Source organism: Rhinatrema bivittatum, chromosome 5, assembly GCF_901001135.1.
Source record: "Rhinatrema bivittatum chromosome 5, aRhiBiv1.1, whole genome shotgun sequence".
NCBI classification, from domain to species: Eukaryota; Metazoa; Chordata; class Amphibia; order Gymnophiona; family Rhinatrematidae; genus Rhinatrema; species Rhinatrema bivittatum.
Window position 1 is genome coordinate 250,690,985 of NC_042619.1, and position 13,388 is coordinate 250,704,372.

The following is a 13,388-nucleotide window of genomic DNA, read 5'->3' on the forward strand; positions in this document are numbered from 1 at the left end:
TATACAATGTATACTTTTGAGGTATTTGAATGGTCTTTTCCATATCTCCTGTCTCTCTGCTCCTCCAGGGTATACATATTTAGGTCCTTAAGTCTCACGTCATATGGCGCTGCACTATTTTGGTAGCCTCTCCAGTCTGTCTCATCCTCCTCCAGATGTGTCACTGACAGATTCCACAACTTTCTCTCTCTGCTGAGTAACAGAGAGAGATCCCACTGAATCACTCACCAGAGCACTCCCAGGCCTCTCCCTTTCCAGAGTCACTAATGAGAGGTCCAACACAGGACCATCCCTCTACCCCTGGACTGGTGGTGTGGCACCCTGATCCCACACCTCTCTCTCTCTGCTGAGTCACTAAGAGAGACCCCACAGCACCCCCTACCGCTGAGTCACTGATCCCAGGTCCTTTGGCTCTCAATTCCTAGATTGGTACAGACTAAGTTCTATGCCCCAGAAGTCTATGAAGGCGCGTGAATTAGGCAAGATGATAACTGACTTGTCACAAGGGTGTGTCCAGAAGGGATTGTTGCTACATAAGCAATGTTTTTGTTATGAGCTTTCCATGGTGTTTTAAAAACTAGGAGCAGAAATCTCTGGCATTCTTAAGTAACCTCACTGCAGTGCATTCCTGGGGAATTAACACTTGCGTTACAGCCATTCAGCTGCAGATTCCTAATCAGAATTTGGAACAGGGGAACCTGGAGATCCTAATTACCTGTGCATCTGGCCAGGTACAACCAGCAAAATTAGCTTCTTTACAACTTTCAATTAATGAGATGCAAAAATGATAAAAGCAAAACACTCTGAATTTGTTCCCATCTCATTTCTGGGTCACTAGATGACTATTTTCTAAGAATTTAGAGGCTGCCCTTGCTGCTTTTTAAATTTTTTTTTAATCTTTGCAAGCACCAACTGTGGTGGGCTAGTTTTATAACTTACAGGCACAGCTGGAATACAAATCCTCTTTCTCTCATATCTCTGGCTGGCATCGTTTACTGAAGTTTCCCTTCCAAGCAGACTTAGACAAAATATTCATCTGAAATTGACTTCCAAAACTCCTGCAGGCTGCACAGCCCCACCCTGGATCTAACAGCGTGCCATAGGCCTAGACACATGGACCTAATTACTTTACAACTCTCAAAGCCTTTCTGACAAAACTGACTATATTCAATTGTTCAAATCACTGCCAGATCCAGTGTACAACTACAAAACCCTTAAAGCCGCAGAAATGTGTTTCTTACATCTGCAATGCGTTCAAACATTCCTTGCCCCACAGTCTGAATTAACAAACCTGCCTAAGCACCTCTTCATGGCAAACGTGCTCCCTGTCTTTCTGCAGGAAGGAAAAAAAACCCCCAAAAACCTTGCCAGAGACTCTGAAGAAAAAACACAGGATCCTACCTTGCAATACTACAGCTGCCTCAGGAGAGTCTCCTTAACAGAACTGCCAGCCCAGCTCCATGTCATTATAAGATGTTGATCCAGTCTTGGTTTTGCCCATTGCATGCCTGGAGTTGTAGTCATGGTTTTTTTTCAGCTTTCAAATGCAGCTCCCTGCCACCTTAACACTCGGGGGTCTGTTTGTTTAAATAGATCCTGAAGAAACCCCCTATAGCCGGGGCTGTCTTTGGCAGCCTCTCGCCACATTCACCAATGACTTGAGATAGGTCCCCAAGAAAAGCAGAGGGAAGCACCTGATGCTTATTAGTTCAAGATTGGGTTTCTTTGTGGTTACCCTGTGGGATACGGGACCCAAATGTTCACACCCATGACAGGGCCTGCTTTGATGGTCCCCCCCCCCCCAGTCATGTCAACACTTGGGGAGGGGGGTGCTGTTTTTAATAGACCTTAAGGCAAGCAGCCATGGTGAGGGCTGCCTAATAGCAATTCCCTGCCATGTTAACACCTGGGGGTCTGTTTGCTTAAAAGGATCCCAAGCAGAACTGTGAATCCAGGCATACAATGGGGTGAAACCAGAACAGGGTCCACCATTCATGATGTGAAGTTAAGTAACCAAAGCCCAGGCAAGAACATTTCTCCCTTCATGCAACCCCACAGGAGTGGGTCACTGAGACCTGCAGGGCGATTCTAGCACAAGGTCTCCAGAATATCTGTACACAAAGCTGTCCTCTAAAATGATTTCAGCAGCACTTCATACAAATAATCTAAGGAAGAAGAGGGAGCTGGAACTGTAGAGGATGTGAGCTGATGAAAAGACACTGGAGGATTTGTTAGATGGGAGAGAGAATTTTTTTTGTAAATGCATAAAAATGTGGCATTATTAGATTTTGTAAATATTAATTCTTTTAAAATGTAGGTTATGATGTATTTGTCTTTTAATTTTACGTTTGTGTTTATACTCTACTTTGCCTAGGTTGTAACTGAAAAAATGTGGAATGCAAATAAAATATTGTACATGAAGTCAACAAAAGACAAGACATAATATAGGGAGATGCTCCAACAGGAATTCCATATCTAGATACTGTAGAGCAGAGTTAGGCAAACTACGGCCCATGGGCCAAATAGCATAGTTATCTGCCACATTATCTCTGGCCCTCCGGTGCCTTGGAAAACTATCATCATCGATGGCATGGCGTCATGGGTCTTTGTTGATGACATTGACGTGGGCATCAGCAGCCCGCTGAGTTGCCTCATCGCGGGGCCTCTGTTGGTGATGCTGGCGTGGGCTTAAATCGGAATAAAATCTGCAAACACACTTTGGGATGATCACAGGTTCTTAAGGTCGATGATGCTGACGTGGGCTAATGAGCAAGAGAAAGGGTGAAAAAGAAAAGTTGAAAGTATCCCGATGTTTTTTTCTTAACTTTTCCCATCCTCATACTCCTTAGCCTATATCTTTTTCTGCAAAAAAAAAAAAAAAAAAAAGCAAGTTGCCTGTGGTGGTCTGTGAAGAAGCTTAGCAGGCATTGTCATTTTGCTGGGTACGCTGCTGGAGCACTCTTTTGTAAGTATTTCGCTTTCCATTGTGCAGTTTATGTTTAAAATGCTTGTTAGATCCCTCTGGCGCTGCTTTCTCTTTATATTGCTGGTTATGGATATAATGCATGCCACTTTTGGTTCTGCTTTGGTCCTCTCACGGTGTTATGGGCTATTCTTCCCCCGGATTGAGAAGCCCCAGCTCCTGGTACAGATGAGCACCAATAATGTATTCCAGTTTAAAGAGTGTTTGCCCATCCCTACCACAGGGAGAGAGAGAGATGCTGTGATAGGTATGCTGTATCTAGACTCTGCTCTTAATGTGGAGACTCCTATAGCTCTTATTTTTATCTTGTGATCTCCCATCTCGGCTACTGTAATACTCTGCATGCAAGTTTACCAAACATAAATCAAATTACCAGTAGTGCAAAATGTGGTTGCAAGGCTCATTTTGGGGAGATCATGCAGAGAAAGAGCAATTTCTATGTGAATTGCAGTGGTTACCAGTGGCACAGTTGAAATTCTTCTCTCTTGCTTTCAGGTCAAATGGCCTGTGCCACCTGAAATACTGTTTGAGTTGGCATCATCCTAGCAAAGATTTCAGATCTATCCAGGAGAACTCATTGAATATTCTCTCCTTGTCAGGCCGATACAGTAAAGCGTGGCCGCGGTTACCCTGCTTCTAACCCGCTTCTAACTCACAATTTGGCCGCGTAAGTCCAACCTGCAATTCACTATCCCTTTTAACTCATCCTTACCGCTTCTTTAAATCAACCGGTAACCCTTTCCGCCCGCAGCATGTATATGAGATGTAAACGCTCTGATTAGCTATTCCCTCCCATACAGTAATGTGCACCCCGACTATCGCCTTTTTAACCTGCAGTTTTGCCGTGCGTTTAACCTGCTAACTTACCGCCTACCCTTACCCCTGCGTTAGTGTGGAGCGTCAGGTCAGAGAGATGAAATTTCATGGGCAAACGACCCCCTCACCCCCCGGGACCCTTACCCTGGCGTTAGTGTGGTGTGACAGCAATAGGCAGGCTCCAGTCAAAATCCCCCCCTCCCGAAGCAAGGCGCAGGGCGAAAATCGACTCGACATGTCATTAAAACAAAAGTAAATAAAGTGTAATAAACGTAAACTTACTGCATGTGAATTTTCTTTGAACAGTCCTCTCTCCCCTCCTCCCGAGGCGCGCACTGCGGCTCCCCTGCCTCCCGGGGGCAGCCGGCGGCAAAAGCGGCTTCCAGCAGCCCCCGCCGGCGAAGGTGGATGAATGGACGCCCGTACGCCTGGATGAATGCACGCCCGCCGGCGAAGGTGAAAGAATGCACGCCCGTACGCAGCGGGAGCCGGCGGGCGTGCATTCGTTCACTCACCTTCACCGGCGGGTGTGCATTCATCCAGGCGGAGGGAGCCGGCGGCGAAAGCGGCTTCCAGCAGCCCCCGCCGGCGGTGAATGAATGCACGCCTGTGCGTGCAATTTGGGCGCTCAAGGCGTGACGTCACAACGTTTGACGTCACGGCGTGTGACGTCGGCGTTCGCTAATGCACTGCCTTGAGCGCCCAAATTGCACACACAGGCGTGCATTCATTCACCTTTGCCAGCGGGGGCAGGGGAGCCAAAGCGGCTTCCAGCAGCTTCTGCCGGCGAAGGTGAATGAATGCAATTTGGGCGCTCAAGGCAGTGCATTAGCGAACGCCGACGTCACACACCGTGATGCCAAACCGTGACGTCACGCCTTGAGCGACCAATTGCACGCACAGGCGCACATTCATTCACCTTCGCCGGCGGGGGGGCTGCTGGAAGCCGCTTTCGCGCCGGCTCCCCCCCGGGAGGCAGGGGAGCCACAGTGCGCGCCTCGGGAGGAGGGGAGAGAGGACTGTTCAAAGAAAATTCACATGCAGTAAGTTTACTTTTATTACACTTTATTCACTTTTGTTTTAATTTTCGCCCTGCCTTGCTTCGGAAGGGGGGGGGGGCGAGGACTCTCAATCCCCCCTGATACCTGTCATTTCAAACGTCATTTAAAATGACAGGTACCATTGCACCCAGGATACTGTATAGGCGCTGTATAGCGCCTATACAGTAAAATGGATTGCGCGGGCCTAACACTTCACGGACGCTTCTCGGACGCGGCTTGCATTTGCAAGCTATTTCAATACAGTATCGAGCGGTAGGTGATCCGAACTGTGCATGCGGCAAACGCGGGTGCGCCCTGCCGTAATGCACCTCTTCCTACCGCTCCTTACTGTATCAGCCTGTGTGAGAGCTGCCACATGCTAAGTCTAGAGATAGAGCTTTTTCGGTCACCACACCCATCCTGTGGAACAGACTTCCAAAAGAGGTGAGATGAGAGCAGGACTACTTAGCATTCCGAAAATCTGTAAAAACCAGACTTTTCTGCAAATACAGATTAAGTTATCTTATGTGAATTCCTTCCTCTCTTGCATTTTCTGTTGATGGAAACACTTGATGGGATGGGATGGTGAGTATTTAGTTATCCAGAGTTTTTTTTGTTTTTTTAGTGTTTTAATACAAGTGGCTAAAGGGGATTGTGTGTAATTGGTTTAGTTATGGCCAGATATGCAGTAGTTTATGTGTGTTTTATATGTTGATTCACTGGATTTTGTTGGTTTTAAGTACTTATTCAGTAACTGGTTTTATGGTATTTTTTGTTTGCCAGTTTATTGTGATGTTTTTATTCTTTAATTTTTAAAATTTTTACAGTACATAAAAACAATAAAACATATGAAATGCCATACTAGGTCAAACCAAAGATCCATGAAGTCCAGCATCCTGTCTCCAACAGTGGCCAGTTCAGGTAAGTTCCCAGACCCAGTCCTTCTTGCTCATAACCAGGGAAAAGCAGTGGCTTTCCCAAGTCTACATGGCTAATAGTGGTTTATGGACTTTTCCTCCAGGAACTCATCTATGCTTCTTTCATTACATCCTCTGGCAGCATATTGAGGTGGTATATAAAAGATTTTAAATAAATAAACATTCCAGAGTTTGTGCACAGAATGAAAAAGATCGCTTCCGCCAATTTGTTTTAAATGTGCTACCTGTTACCTTCACAACATTTTCCCTAGTCCTTGTACTATTAGAAAGTGTAAGTAACTGTTCCCTGTTTACTTGTTTCACCCCACTCATGATTTTATAGATCTGTATCATATCTCCTCTTAGCTGTCTCTTCTCCAGACTGAAGACACTAACCTGTTTCGCCTTTGCTCTTAGGGGAGCCTTTCCATCCCCTTTATTCTTTTGGTTGTCCTTTTCTGTACCTTTCCTAGTTATACTATATCTTTTTTTAGAGGGACAACCAGAATGGCACAGGCCAATGCCATATCGAGCGCTATGACCAGCGCACCCACACATACGCACCACGGACACCGCTAAATGCGCGTCCAATGCTAAACAGGGCTTAGCAGTTGCACCATGCATCACTACAGAGTCACTATTTGTTTGTATACTGCTTTGAGCAGGTTTCTACTTGGAAACACAGTTTAACAAATCTGTACATTAAACTAAATTAACTATAGGTCCTGTAGTGAATGCCGTGACAGGTATATGGTTGCTAGACACTGTAAGGAGATAACTGCGCAACAAGTATGTGGTATCTGGAGACTGTAGAAAGATGCTGTGAAAGATAAACTGCATCTAGATGTCATATCAAGATGCCATTTAACAGATATAGCATAGGGAGATGCTGTAACATGTATATCATCTCTAGATACCTTAGCGAGAGATACTGTGACAGTATACCGTATCTGTATGCTCTAGGGAGATGCTGTAGAACAGGTATACCATACCATGTCTAGCTACTGTAGGGAAATGCTGTGCTATGGGTATACTGTATCTAGGTACTGAAGGGAGATGCTGTGACAGGTATACTGTATCCACATACCATAGGGAGATGCACAAAAGGTATATAGCATCTAGATTTTGTAGGAAGATACTGCAATAGTTATACTGTATCTAGATACCATAGGGAGATGCTGTACGGCAAGTATAGTGTATCTAGATTGATGCTGTAAACAAATACCTATATAGTATAAGGGTGGAATACATTACTTAGCAAGTCTCACATTTCTTACAAGTGACTCATGGGTAATCTTGCTTGATAGAATTGAAAAACTGTCACACACCCTCCTGCATTACATATTTTATTTAAAAAAAATATTTACCTCCACAATAAAGTGGATCATGAGCTTTTTTTGGCAGATTCCTCTGCACTGCTAATTACAAGAGTTGTCAGCTCCAGTGAGCTTTCCAACATATATTTGTATGACAGAAACACTAGGCAGAGAGTGAAGCCAAGCTTGGGATCAAGCAGAGAGAGATTGCCAAGGCAGTGGAAAATAGGGCATTCTGTAATCACATGGTTTACAGTCTGAAGGGGCTCAAAATTCACAAGTGGTGGTAGGCAGGCCCAATTGAAAGATGCTGGCTCAGAAGTAACAGTGCTCAGTCTGGAGGTGGATACCTTTTCCAATACTTTCACACAACACAGTTTTAGCAGTTTTGTACAGCATGTGGCACATTTCTAGCAATTTGGAATGAGGGCTCTTCTTTTAGATTATATCATTCTTGCTTTGATATACAACTGCTTTCTCATTATATTTACTAGCCACAGAATGTTCCACAAGTGCCCTATTTTAATGCCAACTTGTTATAAGTAACAGTGTGCATGAGGCAACTGAACCCTACTGGGTATAATTACAGAACTGCATTTCAGACCTGTGAGCAAGGATTCCACCCCCATCAGCCAGATGATCACCTGAGAGAAAACAGCTCGACTTCAGCTGGCGGTGCCCTCCGAGAGCAATGGGGAAGGGCTGAACCTTGTACATACATGTTCTCAGGGGCTGTCATAACACCAGAAGCTATCTGCAGGCAGACAGTTTCCCCACTCCTCACAGAATCAGACTTGTGTAACAGAGGAAGAGAGAGCTGCTATTCTGGGGTTGCAAGCTGAAGGCAGAAGCTGCCAGCATCAAAACCACTATACAGGAGCAAATCCCTCTCTGCTTAGCCCTCTGTCCCTCTGATACCACTCAATCCACTCCCCTTCAAATTCAGGAAACTTTATTGGCCTCCCAGTGTAAACATATTGCCAAAGTAACACAACAAGAGGTTAAAAACTAAAAGAACAGAAACAATTTATAATAGGAAAGTATAGAAAGGCCAATAACAAAAACCAATTCCCAGGTTTGGGTGCTGGTCCATATTTCCTCAGGTTTGGTTGTGTTCCTGCCCTGGTGGTGGGATACAGTGGTGATTCTCTGCCAGGTCACAGACCTGGAACCTTTTGGAACCTGCTTCCTTTTCTTCATTGGGAAAGACTGGAAGATGGAGGCCACGCCAGCCCCAACCTGATCCCTATAGTTTTGAAAATGACACTGGTAGGATACCCCCTATTTTGCTGCCCTGTTTCCTCTCCCATCCCCTCATTAACACAGACTTCAGTGGACTGCTTTAGCCAATGAAAGCCAGCTGGTCTCAAAGCATCTGGAGGAGAAGGGTAGTGATGGGTACATGTAAAACATCCTTCTGCTCATTCCCCTCACAACCTTCATCCCACTGACTCACTCCCAAGGGACTTCTGTGGGGGGGCATCCTGATCAGTGATGTTAATGAGGGGAGGGGTCTTCTAATGAGGACAGAGCTGCCATTCATGTGAAGGGGAACCATAAGAGTAAGGAGTGCGAGCTGACTGGGAGAGATAAATGCCCACTTCTACCTGTCCTCCTCCTCCTCCTCTCTGCCCCTCTCACCTGCTCCATCCTGGCTGAGAGAAAGTTTGCAGCAGTTTCCTGTTTCGCTCTCTGAGAGGTGTCACTTACCTCCCTCTGGTTACAGTCGCTCAGGCAACGCCAATGCCATGCAGGCTCTGCTGGGAGCTGCTGCTGCTGCTGCTGGGGTGAACGATGGCTCTTCCGCTGGCCTCCCTTCCCCGATCTGACCTGTCAAAGCCCTGCCCGGCGAGTGAAGCCTGCTGCCGAGAGCAGGTGAAGCACTGTCTCCACTCTGCACAGGGAAGGGCTCACTACACCCATGTGATGAGAGACAGGCAAGAGAGCATACTCCCTCCCTGCCAAGGGCTGCTCTTACTCACAGCCTCTCAGCACGAAATGTCCCAGTTGTGCGATTCTGCCTTACTAACGGGAAAAAGAGAGGATCGCCTCCTATGGGCAGCACAGCGTCTTGCAGTCCTCACTCATGCTCAGCCCGCAACACAAGGCTTTAGTCTGGACCCATTTTTTTTTCATGAAAGAAACATCAAAGGAATACATGGTTTTAAGAGAGCAGTTTTGGAGATTTCGGTAGCAGGCAGAACTAGAGGAAGGCGTTACTGTTCCTTCACAAGCCACTTTTAGGAAAGGAAAGAGAGAGTGGCTTAGTGGTTAACCTACTGACCTGGAACCCAGAGACCAGGGTTCGAATTCTACTTCTGCCACTTTTTAACTCTGGGCAAGTCCGTTTATCTCAGGTACCCTAATTACATTTGTAATTTCTTGGTGGCAGATCTTATACCTGCATTTTGGTACAGGGGGCTATAGAAATGCTGACATAATATATAGACCGAGTCAGTGCCCAATGCCCTGTGCTCTCCCAGGCAGGGAGGGACACCTGTTGAAATATACAGTGCTGGAGACAAAGCAAAACGTCAGGAACACAGATTTCTAATTATTAGCATGATCTCTACTTTTACCTACTTAAATCCATAATTGTGCACTTGAAAAGGTAGCAGGCCCTGATAAAAAAAAAAACCAAACCAAAACTAGAGACATTTCACAAGGAATGAAAAAGGAAACATAGGAACATGCCATACTGGGTCAGACCAAGGGTCCATCAAGCCCAGCATCCTGTCTCCAACAGTGGCCAATCCAGGCCATAAGAACCTGGCAAGTACCCAAAAACTAAGTCTATTCCATGTTACCGTTGCTAGTAATAGCAGTGGCTATTTTCTAAGTCATCCTAATTAATAGCAGGTAATGGACTTCTCCTCCAAGAACTTATCCAATCCTTTTTTAAACCCAGCTACACTAACTGCACTAACCACATCCTCTGGCAACAAATTCCAGAGTGAAAAAGAACTTTCTCCGATTAGTCTTAAATGTGCTACATACTAACTTCATGGAGTGCCCCCTAGTCCTTCTGTTATCTGAAAGAGTAAATAACCGGTTCACATTTACCCATTCTAGACCTCCCATTCCTCTGATGACCAGCATGGTTTTTTTTGGTTGGTTTTTTTTTAGAGAATTCAAGTCTAAAAGACCCAGTTGACACATCACAAGCTTGGTTGAACCTGCCCCTCCATGGACTTCTGGGGCAGGGCTTCCCAAATCTATCCTGTTGTTCCTACAGTCAGGCAGGTTTTCAGGATACCTAGAAAGTGCCGGAGACAAACTTGCACAAACTGAAGACCCTTATATGCAAATTTATCATATGAATATTAATTGGAGCTATCTTGAAGACCCAACTGGCTGGGGGGGTAGCAGGACAGGTTTTGGAAGCCCTGCTCTAGGTATTGCTCTGCCAGTGGCCAAATGCTACCCTGCATGTTTTTCCATGCCTTCCCCACAAACACACAACTACTCTCTTGGGGAACTCTTTAGGGAGTGATCTTCCCAACCAGTGCTGTGCTTATTCCATAATGTCTGTGTATTACAACCCCGACTTATATGGGCCAGAGTACTGATACGCAGACACTAGAGAAAAAGGGCAGGAATACTTCTATGGCCAAATAAGCGAGGGAGTAGCTTGCTTGTTACAGCAGTTACTACCCCGAATCAATTAAGCCTGATACTTCACTTGGAATACATATCCAGCACAGCTCACAGCTTCAACGGCAGGGGGGAATGAAGAAGAGAGGATTTTTATTCAGGCAACAACCAACAAGGACTGAATGGCACAGGCTGGGTAAACAAATAAGCGGTTACTACCCCTAACCACTTAAGCCTGATACTTCACTTTGATGCAGCTCCAGCACTGCTCTCTACATCAGTGGCAGGGGTGGAAGGTAACTAGAACCAAAAAGTTACTACTAAGGGCCAAGAGTAACAGATAAGTATGAGAAAAAAATAAGTGTGAAAGCTTGCTGGGAAGACTGGATGGGCCATTTGGTCTTTTTCTGCCATCATGTCTATGTTTCTATAAGTCCAAAAGCAAAGCATGTTCAAGCAACATTGTCTGAATTATCAAGGAGGCTGCACACCCAGTAAAAATTTCGCTAGCAGTAAATTTGTTATGGGTTTGACAGTTGCTTAGTTTTGATTGTAAATATTATTACCCTTAACATAAGGCTTGAGGACATTTTTGGAAACAATTCTTAGGTTTAATCAAATGTATTAGTATGTGGAATTCAACCATAAAAAAGGCCCTGCTAATACACATATGAGATAGGAGTAAATGAGCTTCTCAGTGAGGGCATGATTTGTCTGAAGAAGCAGATATGGTCACTGCTGTTGTAGCACCTTTATAGGTCACCCTTACTTGCAAATTTGAGAGAAATTCATTTCAAAATTTTACACTGCATTTATCTCACCAGGGTGCTTGGTGCAAAAATGCAGCTGTGGGAACTGGATCTATACTTAAAATGTAACTAAAGAAGTGATTTCTGTGATATGTTTACTGAATGCCATAAATTACAAGTTAATTGGAGGCAGACACTGGCCAGGTCCTTGGCACTGCCAGTCAGAGGCATGAATAGGCCAATGCAATATTAGGCACTAAGGTCAGCACGCCACGTTGGCTGGACACGCGTTTTGGACATGCTAAACTCACACCCTAGGAAATATCGGGATTAGTGCATCCAAAATGCAAGTCCAAACCAGAACGTAGCTAATAGCGCTAATCATATGTAAATGCCTGCTGATGAGCGCTATTAGCTAGTGTGCCTGATGTAAAATTTACCAGGCGCCGACCACGCACATTTTCACGGTCAAAAATTAATGGCAACCCCAGAGCTGGCATTAGGCTTTGAGTTTGCCCCAAGCCTTGCACAGAAAAGCAGAAAATGTACAAGCGTCCATTTTCCTAACCTGCGCACACCCAGATCGCCTGGGTGCTCGCTGCCATGGACACGCTAGGGACGCACAATTTATCTCTGGCGCATACTTTTTAGCACAGCAGCGCATTTGTCTCTTGCATCAAGCGCCCAGGAGAATTGATCGTGCGCACCTTAAAAAAAAAAAAAAAAAAAGTGCGTCCAGTTCGGCAGCACATTTTTAGCATGTCAGTATTCCAATGGTCTGTGAGTTTCTCAGCGTTTCCCTTACTATGGCCAAAAAGATGATCCTAATTTATTGGCATAATAATGAACTACCTGCCTTTCAAGAATGGAAGGCAGAAATGATGCAATTTGCCATAAAGGCAAAAAAGATCTTCAGGGGGTAAAAATCAATATTAAAGCAAAGGAGATATTTTAAACTATGGGAACATTTGCAAACTATGTTTTAGACTGAAGCAAGTACACACCAGATTCTGTTGGTACTACTGTTAAGGAATGAAAGAGGGATGCGTGTGGCCTGAGTGGAAAGTTGGTTGGGCTAAAGGGGGAAAAAGTGTAAAACTGAGAGCAATGTATCTGATGTTATGTTACCTTGCATTATTCTGAACTGGTTAATATTGTTGTTTATATTTCGTTTATCCTTGCTTAGTTGATAAATAATTTGCAAAATAATAAAAAACCATAAGGCTTGGGGGTAACCTACATGAAGCAGATGTTATTGCCCTCAACAGAAACATGGGGGTAACCTGCACAGAGCGACAGTTACTACTCATAACAGAAACATGGGGGTAACCTGCACAGAGCGACAGTTACTACTCTTAACAGAAACATGGGGTAACCTGCACAGAGCGACAGTTACTACTCTTAACAGAAACATGGGGTAACCTGCACAGAGCGACAGTTACTACTCTTAACAGAAACATGGGGTAACCTGCACAGAGCGACAGTTACTACTCTTAACAGAAACATGGGGTAACCTGCACAGAGCGACAGTTACTACTCTTAACAGAAACATGGGGGTAACCTGCACAGAGCGACAGTTACTACTCTTAACAGAAACATGGGGTAACCTGCACAGAGCGACAGTTACTAATCTTAACTGAAACATGGGGTAACCTGCATGGAGCAGCAGTTACTACCATAAGATACTTGTTGGACTGACTGGATGGACCATGGTCTTTTTCTGCTTGTCATTACTATGCTACTATGAGTTGCCCTTAATTGGGCGGGAAGTGTTTGAATGAGTAAATACGTTGTTGTTGCCCCCCTTTTCTTTTAGGTTGATCCTGGGACCTCCATGTTTTTTGAACTTGGGGAATTAGGAGGTTGTTGGATTTTGAGATACTGAGTTTATTAATAGACAGTATGTGGGGTGGTTTTTGAGGGGGTTACTTTAGTAAAATTAACTATAATTATGTTTGTATGGTGTAGTATGT

At 44.8% G+C, this 13,388-nt stretch overlaps 1 protein-coding gene across 3 annotated transcripts in view; it reads right to left on the minus strand.

Annotated features, from left to right (window-relative positions):
• PDLIM2 (PDZ and LIM domain 2) overlaps nt 1–9,043 on the minus strand; it is a 60,030-nt gene extending 50,987 nt beyond the window's left edge. Inside the window, exon 1 of one of the 3 annotated variants that reach the window (XM_029603790.1) lies at nt 8,783–9,043. The gene's annotated coding sequence lies outside the window, so the exon portion shown is untranslated. Of the gene's footprint in view, nt 1–228; nt 361–1,401; nt 1,656–8,782 lie in introns of those variants that run through there. The other 2 variants (XM_029603791.1, XM_029603792.1) reach the window with 2 other exon arrangements.
• Nucleotides 9,044–13,388: the final 4,345 nt, after the last annotated feature.